The sequence below is a fragment of the Ambystoma mexicanum genome, chromosome 5q, assembly GCF_040938575.1.
Source record: "Ambystoma mexicanum isolate Mex_15411 chromosome 5q, UKY_AmexF1_1, whole genome shotgun sequence".
Taxonomy (NCBI): domain Eukaryota; kingdom Metazoa; phylum Chordata; class Amphibia; order Caudata; family Ambystomatidae; genus Ambystoma; species Ambystoma mexicanum.
Window position 1 is genome coordinate 247,900,232 of NC_090933.1, and position 22,852 is coordinate 247,923,083.

The following is a 22,852-nucleotide window of genomic DNA, read 5'->3' on the forward strand; positions in this document are numbered from 1 at the left end:
ATGCGCTTACACGCTAAGGGCCTTTCCTCGAATTACACGCAGACGTGCAAGATTTTTACGTGCCAAATCACTCCGTATAAAGCTGGCCACGCAACAACACACGGAAGACCACGCTCCTGCCTAGAACGCCGAATTACTGCCCTTCAGAGCCCCGAGCACCCTTCCACCTGCCATCTGCTGCTGCCTGCCTGCCTGCTGCCCATGTGCCCTGCTATTTGGTGCCTGCACGTCAGCCAGGGTTCCAGTTGCTGTGTCCACCCCTGCTGGAACAGAAGACTCCCGACTGGGATACCATCGCTCCACAGCCCAGCCCCAGGACCCAGTTGCCCACCCACGCCTGCCTCGGGGGTTGCCATGTCGGGGCAAACACCATCTGAGACCACTGGCGACCCCCAGCCAGAGAGGCAGAGGGCCACCAGCTTCAGTGTGAAGGAAGTTGGTTTCCTGGTGGAGCATGTCCTGGGGCATTATGATGCCCTCTTCGGAACATCACGCGCCAACACGGAAGGATGGGAGAGGATTTGGGACGACATAGTGGTTGCCATCAACGCGGAGGGGGTGGCAACCCGCGACATCAAGCACATCAAGAATCACTGGGAGGACTTCAGGTCCAGGACCCTCCACAAGGCCCAGCGCCTTGCGGAGGGGGGCTGGGTCAGCATGAGTGACATCCAGATGAGGGTCCTGGAACACGTATGCCCAGCGCTCCATGCCCAGATCCTTCGTAGGAAGACCCGTCTGCAGTTGAGCGGTAAGTGGCCAAGCATTGGTGTGTGAGACAGGGCATGTTGCAGTGTGCTGGTAGTCTGATACTTGCCTGTATATGTGACATGGGCCATGTATGGATGTGTGTGTGCAGGGACATCATGATCATGCATGTGAGACCAGTAATGTGCGAACCACATGGTTGGTGCATGAGTTCCAATGCAACATGGGGAGCTGTATGGCAAATGCACACATGAAAGCATGCCAGTGTCTGTTCTTGCACATGGTGGGGGTGTGAGGGATGGGTGCTGCTGTCATGCACATGTATGGTGCACATGTGTGTGTGTCTGAGAAGTGTGTCTGTGACTTCGATACGCCATGGATTCATGACACATGTCCGTGATAATGTGTACATTCACTCATGCAGTGCGGTCACCGTTGTATGCACTGTGTCTATCCACTGTGTCTGTGGTGTACAAGGCATGATGCATGACCCTCCGGTGATGTGTGTGTATGGGACCAGTGTGAGCCATGATGCATGTGAGTTTGAAGGCAACATTTTGATTAATAGAGGCCCTTGTACATGGATGCTGATGTTGATTGCAGGCGCCACGCCTGTTTATGCATGTGTGTTGTGTGCATTCACCCATGTGTTGTGGAGGGACAGGATGGAAGTGATGTTAGACACTGCCACTCATGTGTTATTGCTTCCTGTCTAGGGGAATATTGTACTGCACCCTGATGCTTGTGTTCTATGTCTCCCTCTATGCAGTGTGAAGTGAAGAAGAGGACGGAGACGTGGCCGTGGAGCCAAGCGGCGGGGATGCCTCCACTGGGCGGAGACGCAAGGCCCAGCCACCCTCCCAGGACTTGCCATCATCCGGGAGCGAGGGGGCTGGTGCCGCGTCTGCCACTATGGCTATGGCGGAAGGGCCAGGTGAGCCCCCACAGGGGCTTGCAATGGCGGAAGATGGTACGGAGGGATCCAGGTTGGTGGTCTCCACAGAGGAGGAGGAGCCCGCTACTGAGCCGCACATGGGGCCTGGTGGGGGTAGTACCACTGGTGCAAGTGGTGCAGTCCAGGGCCAGGATCAGGAGGCAGCACACGTCACCGCGGAGGGGCCTGTGCATGTCCCTGTCCTTGACCCTGTGACTGCACCACCATGCACCAGCAGGGATGCCCCATCCCAGGCCCGTCCGCAGGTAGGGGAGAGTGCCATGTCATATACCTCTCCACTACCTGCGGACGAGAGGTCTCATGAATGTATGGTCTCTGTCCTGATTGGTGTCGCGTTGCGCACGCGTGACATTCGTGATGACGTGTGTTCTTCCTGGGCGGAGAACGCACGCCATCACGAACAGCAGCGTCGCGATGTGGCACTGTTGGGAGGGGCCCTGGTTGGTGGGTTCCTACATGTGACGTGCACTCTGGCGGACCTCTCCTCCTCTGTGGAGACTATGCGCCAGTCGTTCTCCCTGCTGTCTTCCGACCGAGATTCCACCAGGGCCCCCTGTGGACCTGGCCTGACCAACACAGCCAGCTTGGTGGGGATCCCATCTCTGCCACAGTCAGGAGTCGGTGGTCCAGCAGGGGTGGACACCACAACTGGAGACCAGCTGATGGAGGATGTGCAGGCATCATCGGACAGGGCACATGGACAGCAGCAGCAGCAGGAGCAGGCTCTAGGTGGGAGCAATGATGGCTCGGGGCCATCGACATCAGGGAGGCAGGCATCGGCCAGAGGGCAGGAGGTCCCTGAAATGGATGTGTCTTCCGTGTGGCTGCGGTTGGGCCAGCGTATAGGTGCGGAGCTGCGGCAGGTGGAAGAGGCGCGGCTCACCATGGTCAGGGCGGAGTTCTCCATGGGTCGGGCATTGAGGCAGAAAGAGTGCCTCGAGGCGACTCGCAGGGAGTTGGAACAGGCCATGAGTGCTGTTAGGGAGAATTCTCTGTTTAGGCTGAATTTCCCTACCTAGTGAGTCCCCCAGCAGCTTTGCTGGATTTCTGGGGTTTATTTTTTTTCTCCTGCCAAGAGTGAGACTCTTTTACCCTCACTCTTGGACATGTTGAAGTGTGTTTTCTTGGTTAAACCTTGTGTTGAATGGGCTATGGGGTCTCTTACTCCATAGGGCCTCATGTATTTTTGTGATGTGGGTCACACAGCACCCTCTGTGCCGTGACCCAGGGGTGTCCTAGGGACTCCCCAACATAGACTCCATACCCCGGGACTGACTACTGTCTCCCAGGGCATGTAAAGTCACCAAAGACTTTGCTAGTCTTGAATCCTGAACAGAACCAGTACAAACCATCATATTGTGGACGTACTGGCTGGGGCAATTCGATTGCCCCAGGGTCTGTTAGTCGAGGGGGCACGTCTCCGTCCCCCCTGATCGAGTTTTGGCTGGTGGCAGTGGAAACTACTTTTTATATTCAACCGCGAATATTTCCCTATGGGATTTCCCATTGTTTTAGGCTAACACATTTAATTAATTATTTACGGTAGCCTTAAACATACCGCCGGTTTATATATTTATTTTTATAACTCCGGTTGGGACTTTTTGCCAAAACTTGATTCTAAAATGGCGTTGGTGTTCGCCTCTGTAACTCTGACCCAAAGTGGAGCCCTTTGTTCCACTTTTGGCGGGCTTCTCCACAGAAGCCCTCCAAAGTGGTGCCACTCTGTCTGGGGTACTTAGGAGGGGTGGAGGGGGATTTAGGCACCCTGGACTGAGTTACCTTGGTAACTCAAGTCGCACTCCGTCCTGATTGGCCCAAGTGGTGAGCCGCCCGGCTCACCACTTAGCATGTTTGAGTGACAGCTAGGCTGGGTGAATGGGGGTTTGCTGCATAAAAGCAGGGCTTTGGGGACTGGGACTTCAGAAGTCGCCACAGGACCAAGAATCCGACGAGGGAAGAGCTGAGCCGACCTGCTTCGACGACACCACCCGGTGGAGCCCTGCTGAACCGTCTCACCACTTTTTCCCGACGACCGAGGAGAACTCTTAACGGAGTGGCTCCTTCCCTTGACTGGTGGGGACAACCAGTTTTCGCCTTCTTTCCGTTCTTTGAGGTATCTCGTGGCCGCCTTGCCTGTGCCAAGCACCCCGGCAACCGGAATACCACACTTTACCCCCATACCGCGAAAGTCGGTACCAACCCTTTAACCGGAGGACTCCGCGGCTGGTTTCTTCCCGGGCAGTGCAACGACCCTCTTCTTCTGCTCTTCAGCGAGAACTTCTTCTCCCCTGACCGACGTCGAGCCCTGCTGCCACTGCCTGGAACAACTGCCACCGCTGGAGGATCCTTTCCGCTTAAGGTACTGTGTTCTGCCTGGCTTCCCTTGCTACCGACTGTACGGGGTAGATTTAGTCCCCGGCTTTCGAACCTGGGAGTGCCTGGGACACTTTGGCTAAACTTTCTGAGCCACTCTAACCTCTTTTTGACTCTTTGCAAGACTTTGAATCTCTAACTAACAGTGTGATCTTGGGCACATTTTCGCTCCGGCTACTCTAAGAGTGGGCCCTGCCTAGTGACTTTTGCTCACCTGTGACTTTATTCTTCTTTAAGCCTATTGCAAGTGCTCTGGACCTTAGAGTGGTGTGTCTAACCCATTTCTGCTTTTTCTCTCCCTTTCTTGGAAACTACTAGAGTGTCATCTAACGTTAAGCACTCACCTCTGTTTTAATTAAGTGGTGTTTACTTAGAGTTGTCTAGATAGGAGAAAGGATTGAATCTACTTTCATTATAACTGTGTTGAAGTGCTTTTACTATATTTTTGCTAGAGTGTTTTTAACTTATGTGTATTTTAAATAAATAACTATATACTTTTGAAACCAAGCTCTGGTCAGTGTTTGCTTGTGCTATTGTGTTTTGGTACATATTGTGTATACTTTACATACTGCCTAACTCTTCTTGAGAGAAGTCTGACTGCTCAGCCACAGCTACCAGGTAAATCTGGGTGGTACAGACTGCTACCAAAGGGGTTTACTGCTCTACCTGTAGTCTTAAATCTTTTGCAGTGTTCCCCAAGGGAACTGCACAGGTTTCTGCCTAACACTGGTGTACAGCGGTGGGATTTGTATTGAGTATACATTTTATTGTGCTTTAGATACCTTAGTGCAACTAACCACAAAGCTTAGCACTGAAAAAGTAAAACCTCTAACATGTCAGTTATAGAAAGCTATAGTCAAGAGTCCCTTGCAGCCAAAACTGCTGATTGTTTAAGAGTGCTCTGTAAACATAAGGATCTCCTGACTAAGGGCAAGAAAATGGAGCTGATTGAAAGATTGTTAGCTAACCAAAGTCTGGGTGATGGTTCAGAGGAACCTACCACTCCAGCAACTGTAGATGACAGTGTTGAAGTTAACATGGAGCAAAATGTTGATGTTTCTGAGGAAGAGTCAGAAGAGGAGGGTGAGGCTGTTGTAACTGTCCCCCCTAGGCCTCTGCCTGCTCTACCTGCTGTACCTACTGGACCTTTACCAGGTCCCACATTTAGTCCTCAGTACTTTGAACTGGAGAAAATGAAGCTAGAATTGGAGTATAAGAAACTTAATGCTCAAACTGACAAAGAACTAAGGCTAAGGGAAATGGAGCTCAAGTATGACTTAGAAATGAAGAAATTATCTGTTGAGAATGTTTCTCTCTCTGGCTCCTCTAGAAGTTCCAGTCCTAAAAGACCCCGGATGCCTAAAGAATTGGTTGGTATGTATGAGCCTAAGTTGGATGTGTTGGATTGGTTGTCTCTGTTTGAATATAATCATGGGCTCCAGAACATCACAGGAAATGACTTACTCACCTGGTTGTTCTCTAGGCTTCCCCCTGTTGCCACTGATGTGGTAATGGAGATGGGGGAGGAGGATAGGAAGGACTATGAATGTGTGAAACTAGCTTTGATAGCTAGGTTTGGGAAGACCCCTTCCCAGTATCTTAAGAGGTTTAGGAGCCTCAAAAAGCATGATGGTACCCCTTGGGCTACCTGGGTGAGTGAATGTTTGAAAAACTTAGAGGGATGGATTAAGGGTTACAAGGTGAACACTTATGAAGGTATGAAGAATTTGTTTATGTTGGAGACTATTTATGATGCCTGCTCTCCTGAGCTCAGACAACACTTGGCTGATTCCAAGGAATTAGATTCCCGGAAACTAGCTAAGGCTGCTGACTTGTGGGTTGCCAACAGGGCCACTCACAAGGATTCTGGGGTAACTCAGAAGAAGGATGGGGAGAAACAGCCTAAAAAAGACTCCAAAGAGAATTCTAATAATTCCTATCCCAAAGAGGGCCCCAAACCACAAAATAACCAGGGTAAGCCACATGGGAAACCTAGTCAGGCTACTGTACCTTCTGGCCACAAGCCAGAAGGAGGTCAGAACAAGCCACCCTTCCAGAGAGCATTTGGACAATGCTATGTCTGTCAGGGTACTGACCATATCAAAGGAGATCCCAAGTGCAAGGGTAAACCTGCAGGGATCAGCACAGTCTCCTTAGCCTTCACTCCTGAGGATGAAGTACAGATGGCTAGTGCCCACTTTGAACTCTTTGCTGAAGAACCCTTGGGTCTTCAAGCAACTGTAAACTTAGAGCCTATGGGTCTGGTTAGTCCCCAGAATAGGGTTGTGTATAACTCCCTACCTGTTAACTCTAAGGTGTATTATGTGGACAGTGTTCTTGTCAATGGCCAGGATACTCCTGCCAGGAGAGACACTGGGGCCAGCAGAACAGTAGTGGATAAAAGCTTCTTTCAACCTGAAGATGTGGCCAAAGCACCCAAAGGTCCCACTAAAATGTCTGGAGGCCCTGTCCAAATGGTTCCTATTCTACCAGCCCTCATTCAGTGTAACAACATGACAGTGAGGATCCCTGTCAGTGTTCAGACTGAGGTACCTGGGAAGGTCCTGTTGGGGAATGACCTAAGAACTCTAGGAGTAGTGTCACATACCCCCAGGCCTCCCAGTATGGAGAAGCAGAACTTAACCAAATTGGCTAGACAGGCTACCTTGAAGGACCCTTCTAAGCCTGTGGGACCCTCTACTGAGAACCCCACTACAAGCCCTGGTGTTAGTAAGTTGACCTCTAACCCAGGCACATTTCAGGATAGTATGCTAGGAACATGGGAGCCCCAACCAAGCTCCACCCTTGTTCCCCTAGTTTCCGAGTCTCTGACCCCCCCTGCTTCTGAGGAAGAGGTGGATAGACCAACTAGGCCCCTATCTGGACCTGAGAGAACTGGTAATTCTCAGTGCTGGTGGAAAACCAGAAAAGAAAAGTCTAAGGCCAAAAACCTTCGGACTGTTGGACCTTCTACTGAAGACCCCAACTCCAAGCCTAATATTAGGGGGGAAACTCCTAAAATAGGTAAAGGTAGATCTAAGAGGAAGGGGAAGCAGGTACATTGCCTAACCCCAACCCCTCCAACCAAGAGGCCTAAGACCCAACCTGCTCCCACAAGAGAGGTGGTGAGGAACCTTGGAGGCCCCTCTAGATCTAAGGGAATCCTTTATAAGGACCCCTTGAAAAAGCCTAACATAGGTTCAGAAGTTGTACCAACTTCTGAGGGACTGGTCAACCAGATCCCCTATAACAAAAAGACTGATGTTCCTCAAAGGGTCTGTAGGTCCGTTAGCTTGCAAAAGAAAACCTTTGAGTTCTCCATTGAACATAGGTCAAGGTGTCACCATCAAAATGCTGATGGACTCTCTAGGATGTATATCATCGACTAGAGGTATGAGGTTCATCCAGGAGTGGATTAAATCCTCCTGTCCCTTAGTCTGGGGGGGGCGAGTGTTAGGGAGAATTCTCTGTTTAGGCTGAATTTCCCTACCTAGTGAGTCCCCCAGCAGCTTTGCTGGATTTCTGGGGTTTATTTTTTTTCTCCTGCCAAGAGTGAGACTCTTTTACCCTCACTCTTGGACATGTTGAAGTGTGTTTTCTTGGTTAAACCTTGTGTTGAATGGGCTATGGGGTCTCTTACTCCATAGGGCCTCATGTATTTTTGTGATGTGGGTCACACAGCACCCTCTGTGCCGTGACCCAGGGGTGTCCTAGGGACTCCCCAACATAGACTCCATACCCCGGGACTGACTACTGTCTCCCAGGGCATGTAAAGTCACCAAAGACTTTGCTAGTCTTGAATCCTGAACAGAACCAGTACAAACCATCATATTGTGGACGTACTGGCTGGGGCAATTCGATTGCCCCAGGGTCTGTTAGTCGAGGGGGCACGTCTCCGTCCCCCCTGATCGAGTTTTGGCTGGTGGCAGTGGAAACTACTTTTTATATTCAACCGCGAATATTTCCCTATGGGATTTCCCATTGTTTTAGGCTAACACATTTAATTAATTATTTACGGTAGCCTTAAACATACCGCCGGTTTATATATTTATTTTTATAACTCCGGTTGGGACTTTTTGCCAAAACTTGATTCTAAAATGGCGTTGGTGTTCGCCTCTGTAACTCTGACCCAAAGTGGAGCCCTTTGTTCCACTTTTGGCGGGCTTCTCCACAGAAGCCCTCCAAAGTGGTGCCACTCTGTCTGGGGTACTTAGGAGGGGTGGAGGGGGATTTAGGCACCCTGGACTGAGTTACCTTGGTAACTCAAGTCGCACTCCGTCCTGATTGGCCCAAGTGGTGAGCCGCCCGGCTCACCACTTAGCATGTTTGAGTGACAGCTAGGCTGGGTGAATGGGGGTTTGCTGCATAAAAGCAGGGCTTTGGGGACTGGGACTTCAGAAGTCGCCACAGGACCAAGAATCCGACGAGGGAAGAGCTGAGCCGACCTGCTTCGACGACACCACCCGGTGGAGCCCTGCTGAACCGTCTCACCACTTTTTCCCGACGACCGAGGAGAACTCTTAACGGAGTGGCTCCTTCCCTTGACTGGTGGGGACAACCAGTTTTCGCCTTCTTTCCGTTCTTTGAGGTATCTCGTGGCCGCCTTGCCTGTGCCAAGCACCCCGGCAACCGGAATACCACACTTTACCCCCATACCGCGAAAGTCGGTACCAACCCTTTAACCGGAGGACTCCGCGGCTGGTTTCTTCCCGGGCAGTGCAACGACCCTCTTCTTCTGCTCTTCAGCGAGAACTTCTTCTCCCCTGACCGACGTCGAGCCCTGCTGCCACTGCCTGGAACAACTGCCACCGCTGGAGGATCCTTTCCGCTTAAGGTACTGTGTTCTGCCTGGCTTCCCTTGCTACCGACTGTACGGGGTAGATTTAGTCCCCGGCTTTCGAACCTGGGAGTGCCTGGGACACTTTGGCTAAACTTTCTGAGCCACTCTAACCTCTTTTTGACTCTTTGCAAGACTTTGAATCTCTAACTAACAGTGTGATCTTGGGCACATTTTCGCTCCGGCTACTCTAAGAGTGGGCCCTGCCTAGTGACTTTTGCTCACCTGTGACTTTATTCTTCTTTAAGCCTATTGCAAGTGCTCTGGACCTTAGAGTGGTGTGTCTAACCCATTTCTGCTTTTTCTCTCCCTTTCTTGGAAACTACTAGAGTGTCATCTAACGTTAAGCACTCACCTCTGTTTTAATTAAGTGGTGTTTACTTAGAGTTGTCTAGATAGGAGAAAGGATTGAATCTACTTTCATTATAACTGTGTTGAAGTGCTTTTACTATATTTTTGCTAGAGTGTTTTTAACTTATGTGTATTTTAAATAAATAACTATATACTTTTGAAACCAAGCTCTGGTCAGTGTTTGCTTGTGCTATTGTGTTTTGGTACATATTGTGTATACTTTACATACTGCCTAACTCTTCTTGAGAGAAGTCTGACTGCTCAGCCACAGCTACCAGGTAAATCTGGGTGGTACAGACTGCTACCAAAGGGGTTTACTGCTCTACCTGTAGTCTTAAATCTTTTGCAGTGTTCCCCAAGGGAACTGCACAGGTTTCTGCCTAACACTGGTGTACAGCGGTGGGATTTGTATTGAGTATACATTTTATTGTGCTTTAGATACCTTAGTGCAACTAACCACAAAGCTTAGCACTGAAAAAGTAAAACCTCTAACATGTCAGTTATAGAAAGCTATAGTCAAGAGTCCCTTGCAGCCAAAACTGCTGATTGTTTAAGAGTGCTCTGTAAACATAAGGATCTCCTGACTAAGGGCAAGAAAATGGAGCTGATTGAAAGATTGTTAGCTAACCAAAGTCTGGGTGATGGTTCAGAGGAACCTACCACTCCAGCAACTGTAGATGACAGTGTTGAAGTTAACATGGAGCAAAATGTTGATGTTTCTGAGGAAGAGTCAGAAGAGGAGGGTGAGGCTGTTGTAACTGTCCCCCCTAGGCCTCTGCCTGCTCTACCTGCTGTACCTACTGGACCTTTACCAGGTCCCACATTTAGTCCTCAGTACTTTGAACTGGAGAAAATGAAGCTAGAATTGGAGTATAAGAAACTTAATGCTCAAACTGACAAAGAACTAAGGCTAAGGGAAATGGAGCTCAAGTATGACTTAGAAATGAAGAAATTATCTGTTGAGAATGTTTCTCTCTCTGGCTCCTCTAGAAGTTCCAGTCCTAAAAGACCCCGGATGCCTAAAGAATTGGTTGGTATGTATGAGCCTAAGTTGGATGTGTTGGATTGGTTGTCTCTGTTTGAATATAATCATGGGCTCCAGAACATCACAGGAAATGACTTACTCACCTGGTTGTTCTCTAGGCTTCCCCCTGTTGCCACTGATGTGGTAATGGAGATGGGGGAGGAGGATAGGAAGGACTATGAATGTGTGAAACTAGCTTTGATAGCTAGGTTTGGGAAGACCCCTTCCCAGTATCTTAAGAGGTTTAGGAGCCTCAAAAAGCATGATGGTACCCCTTGGGCTACCTGGGTGAGTGAATGTTTGAAAAACTTAGAGGGATGGATTAAGGGTTACAAGGTGAACACTTATGAAGGTATGAAGAATTTGTTTATGTTGGAGACTATTTATGATGCCTGCTCTCCTGAGCTCAGACAACACTTGGCTGATTCCAAGGAATTAGATTCCCGGAAACTAGCTAAGGCTGCTGACTTGTGGGTTGCCAACAGGGCCACTCACAAGGATTCTGGGGTAACTCAGAAGAAGGATGGGGAGAAACAGCCTAAAAAAGACTCCAAAGAGAATTCTAATAATTCCTATCCCAAAGAGGGCCCCAAACCACAAAATAACCAGGGTAAGCCACATGGGAAACCTAGTCAGGCTACTGTACCTTCTGGCCACAAGCCAGAAGGAGGTCAGAACAAGCCACCCTTCCAGAGAGCATTTGGACAATGCTATGTCTGTCAGGGTACTGACCATATCAAAGGAGATCCCAAGTGCAAGGGTAAACCTGCAGGGATCAGCACAGTCTCCTTAGCCTTCACTCCTGAGGATGAAGTACAGATGGCTAGTGCCCACTTTGAACTCTTTGCTGAAGAACCCTTGGGTCTTCAAGCAACTGTAAACTTAGAGCCTATGGGTCTGGTTAGTCCCCAGAATAGGGTTGTGTATAACTCCCTACCTGTTAACTCTAAGGTGTATTATGTGGACAGTGTTCTTGTCAATGGCCAGGATACTCCTGCCAGGAGAGACACTGGGGCCAGCAGAACAGTAGTGGATAAAAGCTTCTTTCAACCTGAAGATGTGGCCAAAGCACCCAAAGGTCCCACTAAAATGTCTGGAGGCCCTGTCCAAATGGTTCCTATTCTACCAGCCCTCATTCAGTGTAACAACATGACAGTGAGGATCCCTGTCAGTGTTCAGACTGAGGTACCTGGGAAGGTCCTGTTGGGGAATGACCTAAGAACTCTAGGAGTAGTGTCACATACCCCCAGGCCTCCCAGTATGGAGAAGCAGAACTTAACCAAATTGGCTAGACAGGCTACCTTGAAGGACCCTTCTAAGCCTGTGGGACCCTCTACTGAGAACCCCACTACAAGCCCTGGTGTTAGTAAGTTGACCTCTAACCCAGGCACATTTCAGGATAGTATGCTAGGAACATGGGAGCCCCAACCAAGCTCCACCCTTGTTCCCCTAGTTTCCGAGTCTCTGACCCCCCCTGCTTCTGAGGAAGAGGTGGATAGACCAACTAGGCCCCTATCTGGACCTGAGAGAACTGGTAATTCTCAGTGCTGGTGGAAAACCAGAAAAGAAAAGTCTAAGGCCAAAAACCTTCGGACTGTTGGACCTTCTACTGAAGACCCCAACTCCAAGCCTAATATTAGGGGGGAAACTCCTAAAATAGGTAAAGGTAGATCTAAGAGGAAGGGGAAGCAGGTACATTGCCTAACCCCAACCCCTCCAACCAAGAGGCCTAAGACCCAACCTGCTCCCACAAGAGAGGTGGTGAGGAACCTTGGAGGCCCCTCTAGATCTAAGGGAATCCTTTATAAGGACCCCTTGAAAAAGCCTAACATAGGTTCAGAAGTTGTACCAACTTCTGAGGGACTGGTCAACCAGATCCCCTATAACAAAAAGACTGATGTTCCTCAAAGGGTCTGTAGGTCCGTTAGCTTGCAAAAGAAAACCTTTGAGTTCTCCATTGAACATAGGTCAAGGTGTCACCATCAAAATGCTGATGGACTCTCTAGGATGTATATCATCGACTAGAGGTATGAGGTTCATCCAGGAGTGGATTAAATCCTCCTGTCCCTTAGTCTGGGGGGGGCGAGTGTTAGGGAGAATTCTCTGTTTAGGCTGAATTTCCCTACCTAGTGAGTCCCCCAGCAGCTTTGCTGGATTTCTGGGGTTTATTTTTTTTCTCCTGCCAAGAGTGAGACTCTTTTACCCTCACTCTTGGACATGTTGAAGTGTGTTTTCTTGGTTAAACCTTGTGTTGAATGGGCTATGGGGTCTCTTACTCCATAGGGCCTCATGTATTTTTGTGATGTGGGTCACACAGCACCCTCTGTGCCGTGACCCAGGGGTGTCCTAGGGACTCCCCAACATAGACTCCATACCCCGGGACTGACTACTGTCTCCCAGGGCATGTAAAGTCACCAAAGACTTTGCTAGTCTTGAATCCTGAACAGAACCAGTACAAACCATCATATTGTGGACGTACTGGCTGGGGCAATTCGATTGCCCCAGGGTCTGTTAGTCGAGGGGGCACGTCTCCGTCCCCCCTGATCGAGTTTTGGCTGGTGGCAGTGGAAACTACTTTTTATATTCAACCGCGAATATTTCCCTATGGGATTTCCCATTGTTTTAGGCTAACACATTTAATTAATTATTTACGGTAGCCTTAAACATACCGCCGGTTTATATATTTATTTTTATAACTCCGGTTGGGACTTTTTGCCAAAACTTGATTCTAAAATGGCGTTGGTGTTCGCCTCTGTAACTCTGACCCAAAGTGGAGCCCTTTGTTCCACTTTTGGCGGGCTTCTCCACAGAAGCCCTCCAAAGTGGTGCCACTCTGTCTGGGGTACTTAGGAGGGGTGGAGGGGGATTTAGGCACCCTGGACTGAGTTACCTTGGTAACTCAAGTCGCACTCCGTCCTGATTGGCCCAAGTGGTGAGCCGCCCGGCTCACCACTTAGCATGTTTGAGTGACAGCTAGGCTGGGTGAATGGGGGTTTGCTGCATAAAAGCAGGGCTTTGGGGACTGGGACTTCAGAAGTCGCCACAGGACCAAGAATCCGACGAGGGAAGAGCTGAGCCGACCTGCTTCGACGACACCACCCGGTGGAGCCCTGCTGAACCGTCTCACCACTTTTTCCCGACGACCGAGGAGAACTCTTAACGGAGTGGCTCCTTCCCTTGACTGGTGGGGACAACCAGTTTTCGCCTTCTTTCCGTTCTTTGAGGTATCTCGTGGCCGCCTTGCCTGTGCCAAGCACCCCGGCAACCGGAATACCACACTTTACCCCCATACCGCGAAAGTCGGTACCAACCCTTTAACCGGAGGACTCCGCGGCTGGTTTCTTCCCGGGCAGTGCAACGACCCTCTTCTTCTGCTCTTCAGCGAGAACTTCTTCTCCCCTGACCGACGTCGAGCCCTGCTGCCACTGCCTGGAACAACTGCCACCGCTGGAGGATCCTTTCCGCTTAAGGTACTGTGTTCTGCCTGGCTTCCCTTGCTACCGACTGTACGGGGTAGATTTAGTCCCCGGCTTTCGAACCTGGGAGTGCCTGGGACACTTTGGCTAAACTTTCTGAGCCACTCTAACCTCTTTTTGACTCTTTGCAAGACTTTGAATCTCTAACTAACAGTGTGATCTTGGGCACATTTTCGCTCCGGCTACTCTAAGAGTGGGCCCTGCCTAGTGACTTTTGCTCACCTGTGACTTTATTCTTCTTTAAGCCTATTGCAAGTGCTCTGGACCTTAGAGTGGTGTGTCTAACCCATTTCTGCTTTTTCTCTCCCTTTCTTGGAAACTACTAGAGTGTCATCTAACGTTAAGCACTCACCTCTGTTTTAATTAAGTGGTGTTTACTTAGAGTTGTCTAGATAGGAGAAAGGATTGAATCTACTTTCATTATAACTGTGTTGAAGTGCTTTTACTATATTTTTGCTAGAGTGTTTTTAACTTATGTGTATTTTAAATAAATAACTATATACTTTTGAAACCAAGCTCTGGTCAGTGTTTGCTTGTGCTATTGTGTTTTGGTACATATTGTGTATACTTTACATACTGCCTAACTCTTCTTGAGAGAAGTCTGACTGCTCAGCCACAGCTACCAGGTAAATCTGGGTGGTACAGACTGCTACCAAAGGGGTTTACTGCTCTACCTGTAGTCTTAAATCTTTTGCAGTGTTCCCCAAGGGAACTGCACAGGTTTCTGCCTAACAAGTGCCTCCCTGCGAAACCTCAGGGCCAGGACAGAGGCCCGCCTCCAGCAAATAGACATGGAGTTCGATGATGCCCTGGCCAAAAACATCCCTGAGTGAGCCGCAGGACTTGCCCCTCGCCATTGTAAATAGTTTATAGTGTTAGGTTTCCTTTTTTATTTTATTTTGGGGCTTTTGGACTATGCCCCACACTTTTGTAAATATTTTTTTTGTTAGGTAGGTTATTAGATAGGTTTCATTTGTTTCGTTGGGCTCATGGACCCTAGAAAATTGTATTGTACATAGTTGGACGTTGGATTTATTTGGACATTTCAATTTCATTTCACCATGGATCAATGGATTTACCTTTTTGCATTTCATTTGGATTTGGTTTGGTGGACAGAGAGTTTTGGCCATTTTTCTTTTGTAGTACTTGGGTTTTTTTGAGGATGTTTTTTTTTTGGACATGCATTTCATTTCATGTTTTATGCTTTAAGTACTTTCAATTGGTTTTCATGTTAATACATTTTGATCTTTTACTTCAATGTGTGGGATTCACTCATTGGCTTCATGCATGTTTACATGTGGATTTACTCAATCAATGGCAACCTGTGTGTGTGTGCGTGTGTGACGGACATGTGTTGATGTACATAGTTGACTTTTAGTTTGTGTCATGAGATGGGCATGTCACTGCTGGGTGGGTGAGTGGGTGGGGGGACATGAGTGGGACATGAGTGGGGGCCTGCTGGTAGGTGCCCCTCACTGCTGGGGGGTGGGGTGCTGGGGGACATGAGTGGGACATGAGTGGGGGCCTGCTGGCAGGTGCCCCTCACTGCTGGGGGGTGAGGGTGCAGGGGGACATGAGTGGGGGCCTGCTGGCAGGTGCCCCTCACTACTGGGGGGTGGGGGTGCAGGGGGACATGAGTGGGGGCCTGCTGGCAGGTGCCCCTCACTGCTGGGGGGGTGGGGATGCAGGGGGACATGAGTGGGACATGAGTGGGAGCCTGCTGGCAGGTGCCCCTCACTGCTGGGGGGTGGGGGTGCTGGGGGACATGAGTGGGGGCCTGCTGGCAGGTGCCCATCACTGCTGGGGGGTGGGGGTACAGGGGGACATGAGTGGGACATGATTGGGGGCCTGCTGGCAGGTGCCCCTCACTGCTGGGGGGTGGGGTGCTGGGGGACATGAGTTGGGGCCTGCTGGCAGGTGCCCCTCACTGCTGGGGGGTGGGGGTGCAGGGGGACATGAGTGGGGGCCTGCTGGCAGGTACCCCTCACTGCTAGGGGGTGGGAGTGCTGGGAGGTGCCCCTCACTGCTGGGGGGTGGGGGTGCAGGGGGACATTAGTTGGTGATCATATTGCAAGGTGACATGTGGCTTGGCTGGGGGGCATGCCCATGGTGGATGGGCTGCCTGTGGGACATGACCATGGGTGCAGGGTAGTCCCCTGTGGTATGGGCTGCCTGCAGGGGCTGTGGAGGGGGTGGAGGGGACACATGGGAAGACCCACACTGCCAATTCACGTGTAGGACTCCCCGCACACCACACCGGATAAACGTACCCCTCTCTGACAGCAAAACCGTGTGTGAAACTTCATGCGCACCCCTGAAATACACGTACCCCGCTGGCACAGGGCCAATCGCGTGTGACACTTCCTGCGAACCCCAGTAATACACGTATCCCACTTTTACAGGGCCAATCGCGTGTGACACTTCCCGCGAACCCCAGTAATACACGTATGCTGCTCGCACAGGGCCAATCGCGTGGAAAACTTCCCGCGAGCCCCAGTAATACACGTACCCCGCTCGCACAGGGCCAATCGCATGTGAAACTTCCCGTGAACCCCAGTAATACACATACCCCGCTTGCACAGGGCCAATTGCGTGTGAAACTTCTCGCGAACCCCAGTAATACACGTACCCCGCTCGCACAGGGCCAATCATGTGTGAAACATCCCGCGAACCCCAGTAATACACGTACCCCGCTCGCACAGGGCCAATCGTGTGTCACACTTCCCGCGAACCCCAGTAATACACGTGCCCCGCTCGCACAGGGTCAATCGCGTGTGAAACTTCCCGCGAACCCTAGTAATACACGTACCCCGCTCGCACAGGGACAATCGCGTGTGAAACTTCCCGCGAACCCCAGTAATACACGTACCCCGCTCGCACAGGGCCAATCGCGTGTGAAACTTCCCACAAACCCCAGTAATACACGTACCCCGCTCGCAGAGGGCCAATCACGTGTGAAACTTCCCACGAACCCCAGTAATACACGTACCCCGCTCGCACAGGGCCAATCGCGTGTGAAACTTCCCGCGAACCCCAGTAATACACGTACCCCGCTCGCACAGGGACAATTGTGTGTGAGCCTACCCGCGCAGCGGGGTATGTGTATTCGGAGGGGTGCACGGGGAGTTTTACGGGCATTTTCGAGGTTGTGAGCCTGTGCGCCATGTACGGGATTTGTGCGCTGTACATGGTGCACGAGGAGGGTTTTGGGGGCGTAACTGGCGCTGCTGCAGGGTCGATGCGCCACTCTGCGCCATGGCTGGTTTTGGATGTTAAAATCCATGAATACGCTGTGCGCGGAAATGGATTTTAGCGCACCCGGCTGGCGCAGAAAGTCAGAAGCGCACACTGTGCGCCAGCCGCGTGCGCCACTTGTGCGCTGAGTTCTATGAATTATCCCCTTGGTGTCAGGAATAGGAAATATCTGGTTGAGATGTGAAGGCATTCTCAGTATAGGGATGAGAATTGGGGTTAGGAGCAGTCAAGTAGCGGAATTGGCAGCCATTTATTAAGCAGTTACTACTGCAGTTGATAATAAATTTAGTGAAATTGTCCTGGTCACTAATTCTGATTATGCACGAAATAGCTTTGTGGAATATTTGCCTGGCTGGAAAGCAAGAGGCATGATTACGTACAACAAGAAGTCCCTTAAACATGGAAAAATGATAGAAGCCATAGACAAATTGGTGTCAGAGAATAATTTGACAATATACTGGAGGAAAATTTGTGGACATTTAAAAACTCCAGGAGAGGATAAGGACGGAAATGATAAGGCAGATCTTTAGCTAAAATTGGGGCTGTGATGGGAGAGATGCTACCTATTGAACATCTACTTGGTGAAATACAAATTGATGCAGTTACACGCTGTAAAGCTCCAAAAGAGGTAGATCAACCAGTACTACAATGGAGTTATGATAAACCAGATCAAGATCTGATTAAGGCACAAAAGGATGATCCAATTTTGGGAATCTATTATAATCATTTGATAGACCCTGAACAAAACCCTTTAACAGAAAATGATTGTGTGGGAAAAGAAGAGTTGAGGGTGCTATTAAAGAATAAAAAACTAATTAGACTTCAGGATGGACTCATGATTAGAGAGTCCATAACAGGAGAAATATAGTGGGTGGTACCCCTTTCATTCAGAGGGCTAATGCTACACCATGCACATGATGCAATAACTGCAGGACATAGAGGTTCACAAAAGACATTAGAGATACTGAAAGATTATGCTTATTGCCACATATGTCCCAAGATGTGGAACTATATACTAGAGGATGTTTAGTATGTGCCCAATTTAAACCTGCTTCACAAATGCATAGAGCCCCATTAATGAAAAGAGGCTTAACACTTCCATGGTCAGATTTACAAATAGACTATGTGGGGCCTGTAAAAAGGTAGAGTAGGGGGAACCGTTATATTTTGAGTGTGGTTTGTTTAATGTCAAAATGGATGGAGTGTATTCCTGCACCAGATTGTAGTGCGCAAACAGCAGCTAACTTGCTGGTAAATCATATATTTTCAAGATTTGGGTTACCACAAAGAATAGAAGCAGACAGAGGAAGTCATTTCACAAGCGATTTAATGAGTAAGGTGTGGCAAATACTGGGAGTGAAAAGAAAGCTGCATATTGCATACAGACCCGCTTCTTCTGGTGGTATTGAATGCTGTAATAGGTCTGTTGTGGATACATTAAAGAAGTTTGTAGCAGAGGCAGGTTCCAGCTGGGATTTACGTTTTCCTCTGGTTTTGATGGCAATCAGATCAACTCCTGCCAAAGCAACAGCTATCAGCCCTCATGAAGTATTAACAGGTAGGAAAATTGTGTTGCCGCAACACCTGCTATACAGGACACATGAGCAGACACCTGTAAGCGCATCTAAAGTTCATGAATATATGGAAGAACTGAGGAAGCATTTACAACATACATTTGCTTTTGTGCAGCGGAATGACAGTGCAAAATCATATTATGATAAAAAGACATCGGTGAAATAGTATAGTGTGGGGATCAGGTGTATACATTTCATTTTGGAAAGGGTAAACCGAAAAATTCTAAATTTGTAGCAGCCCGGCAGGGGCCATTTCAAATTATAGACAAGGTATCTCCAGTGGTTTATAAAATTTTGAGAACTGAAGGTAAAACAGTAACAGAGCAATTTGTTCATGTTAACCAAATTAAGCCCTGACATCCCAAACATGAGGTAAGGAGGCTTGATTGTGTAGAAACAGATCAGGTCCCTTAAATACATGAAAGAAGACACATGAGTCTATGCATAGGGCACAATAACAGAGTAATAAAAATAGAGGTGATTGTTGTAATGGAATAGATGTAAATAAAAAGATTATATGTGATGATCATTAAAAGTGGGCTGAGGCTAATGAAATTATTTTATTACAAAGTTGAAATATATTAAATGATCAATGATGCTTTGAATATTTGTTTTCTCTCTAACATGTGCTTAATTTCAGAAAGCGAAAGAAAAAGGGTAAAAAGGGTAAAAAGGGTAAAATATTTTTGAATATATAGATATTTTATTTTAGGTAAAAGGGTGAAATTAGTATTGTGCGATGTACTTAATCGGTTTCTTTTCTATTTGATTTAGAATCATTAACCTGTCTTTTGAGGTCAGAGGTCACATGACCGAAGGACACGGGAGGCGATGGAGTCCTGGAGTCCGCGGGATGAAGATCAAGTGATGCCTGTCTATGGATGGAGGTGAAGACAAAGTAACCGGGACAACAAAAAAAGATGACTCCTATGGAAGTCCAAGAGTGCCAACCAAGAGTGCCATCCAAGAGTGCCAGAATGAAAGAATGCCCCAAATGAACCAGATGATGTGATGTTGCTGGTCGGAATGTCTCAGAGGTGGACATCAATGGTGGAACAATAAACTTGCAGCGTTGTGGGTGCATTAATTCGGATGTATCCTTGAAGTTTGGAGTGCCACACCTTTGTTATTTTAATTATTTATTTTAATTTGTTATATTAATTATTTGTTTTAATTAATTATTTTATTTTGTTATTTTGCAATTGAACTTAATATGTTGATCTACACTTAAACAGATGTCTATTGGACATTGGACTATGGACACTTCAGTTGGGAAGAAATAAGTAAAATATTTTGTAAGAACTGATGGACTCATTTGAGATGAATTTTGATTTTATGGTAGTTAAGCAGTGATTTATTGTGAAAAATGTGAATATTCGTTTTGTTGAATTGCTATGATGGAAAAAAAAGGAGCACAAGTTGGGTTTCCTCCAATTGTGGCTTGGACCATTGCCAAATTGTCAGAAAAGGAGGGATAATGTACTGTAATACATACCGCCTTGGGATGTAGCAACCCACTGAATGTGATGGCATTTTATTGCCAACAATAATGTGGCATACACATATAGCCAGTCCTATGTTGCTAGCATAACATGTGAGTATGTGGATGGAGACAGGCTTCAGGTTTAAAAGTGCACCAGAATATTTGTTTCTCTTCTTTGAAATGCATCATACATAGGAGACTACATTATTCACCTAACTAACTGACTTAATTAACAATTACCTAATCACTAGTGCTAACTCATTAACATTATAATGTAATCAATATGTGAAAAATGAGGTGAAAGTATATGTTCTGAAATTCGTTTTCAAATGTGAACTAGAATATATTTGTTTTCTTCTCTCTGTGTTTGCAGCAAGCAGAATCTGCATACCAGGAAATGATATTAGTTACAGTTTCTCACTATATAACTGCTCTATTGTGTTGAAGGAAGGGTGATGCAGCCTTTTTAATTTGATTGGTGCAAAGTATCTGCAGTGGTTCTACGTGGGAAAAGGGGAAGGTGCAGAGGTTTGCTGGGGAAAGACTGACAGAGGGAGAAGCAGTTGGAGAATGACCAGGCTTCCAGACGGACGTGCCTGGTTTCAGTTAGCGCTGGCTTGAGAACCCTATGTTTTCGCCACACACTCCAAACATTCTAGATAACAGAGAAAACCCCTGCTGTCTCGGCCTGTTCGAGTGAAGAGATCGTGTGGGAGAGGGAACTGCAAATATTTGGTGAGCATCCAAGGTCGAAGTGAGGTTATTCTTATGTGATTGTTTGGCGAATATGTTCTAAAAATATCAGACAGTCAGAAAAAAAAGGCAAAAGAAAATCCCTTGCATTTTTATTTGTCATGTGTTGAATCCTAGTTTGAAAAAAAAAGATTTATTTGCACTGTATCTGTGGTTTTGTGTTTCTCTTCTCATTTTGTTACAGGTAGAGATGAAATACAAATGGTAAGAACTGTATCATGACTTTGTAATTGTTTGCAATATAAGATGTATATATATACATGCTTCTGAGTCTTCATTGTTTTTGGTTTGCCTAATCGGATGTGGGGAAGATTCATGTTCTTTGGTAATATAGCCACCCATTTGTTCATGCTGATGGAATAATAGATGGAATTAGCAATGATAAATAGATGTATGCGTGTGTTCCCGCAGTGCATGGTGTCTGGGGGAATCTAATACAATATAAAGAATACTGGGGGTCTATGAACCAGTAATGGGGCCATGGACGCATAGTTCACTGGTGTAGATAAATCAGTGATAAGAAAGTGTGGTGTCCCTGAATGTAGGTCCAAGGCTCTCTATAGATCACAAGAGTATTATAAGAATGAGGAAGGTTTTGTGTATGATGGGGCTATAAATAAGGGAGGAAAATTATGCTCAATACTAAGGCCTCATTACACGGTATGCGGTAACCATGGCGTTATTAGCGCCATGGTTGCCACCGGTATTTTACTGTGTCTGCCTTGGTGAATGGCGGAATTACCGCCCTACTCCAAGGTAAGTGGGGGCGGTAATTCCCCATTCACCAAGGCACTTCCCCATTCCCATTTTTGCCCCTATAGGGCTCAATGGGAATGGGGAAGAAGCTAATTACAGTACCGCAAATTGCGGTACCTTAATTAGCACCAAGGTCCCTTTGCGGGCCGTTCCTTAACGGCTGGTAAAAGCAGCCGTTGAGGTTGGGTCCCACAAAGGGACCTCGTAGTGAGGCGGTAAGGGTTTACCGGTACCGGTGCCCTTACCGGTACCAGTAAACCCTTACCGCTTTCCGTGTAATGAGGCCCTAAGTAATTTACCACCAGAAAATACCACCATACTAAATTCTCCAATATAGTGTAACAAAATATGGTCACTGGAATGAGGTAAGGCCAAACCCAATCTAGATGCAAGGATAAGTTATCTCCAAATTACCACTCTTCTTTTGGTGGTAAGAAAATACCGAAAAGACCCCAAATCTACACAAAATATCCTACAGTTGACACTATGGCCATTCGAACCCTGTCTTTCCAGTATGGTTGGGTAGTCCAGGGTGTCAAAGATTTGATGAAAATGTCAAGATAACCAAGAAAGTATCTTGATGATCGTCCAGCCAACAAAGCCGATCTTCTAAAACCTCTAGCTTTATACATGTGGGGCCCAGTTTATCATGATTAGTAATAACCAGTTGGCAACAAAAAAACAATAGTGATGTTCACCACTCTCTAGTAAAAAGAAGCTATAGATTACGGTGGATACACTCAAATGCTACTTAAAGCTCGTCATGGACTTATTGCCTCAGGCATATACATGTGGTGGACAACCTGATAAACCACTGCTCTAAGAGGAAAGTTTCTGCTCTGATACTTGCAGATACCTAAACAACAATGACAGCCCGACTCCATTTCGGTGCAGTGTTGTGTTTCTCTATTTTAATCTATTTAACACTTTGCATGCGTGCCACATTTTAGAAGCATTTTCTGTACTACTAATCCTGGGCACAACACTCTGGGGCAGTTACAGTGAAGTTGCTCTGTGATCAGGGACAGCTGTACTTCTATGGGCCATTGCCCTGTTATGTTTGCATACAAAGGGCCTCATTGGTCTTTCATCTTCACTGCTATGCTATGATAGGTTATTTATGCTTAATACCCAGAGGTTTATAAGCGCAGACCCAAGGATCGAACCTGTGGTGCTCTGTGTCTTCTTGCTTCCAAGGCGAGCACGTTGCCCCTGAGCTATCCTCTCAAGACGATTGCTATGATATGATAAAATATGTGTAGGAGCATCAGCAAGACGTTTGTTCAATTGGTTTTTTGTGCAAGGTT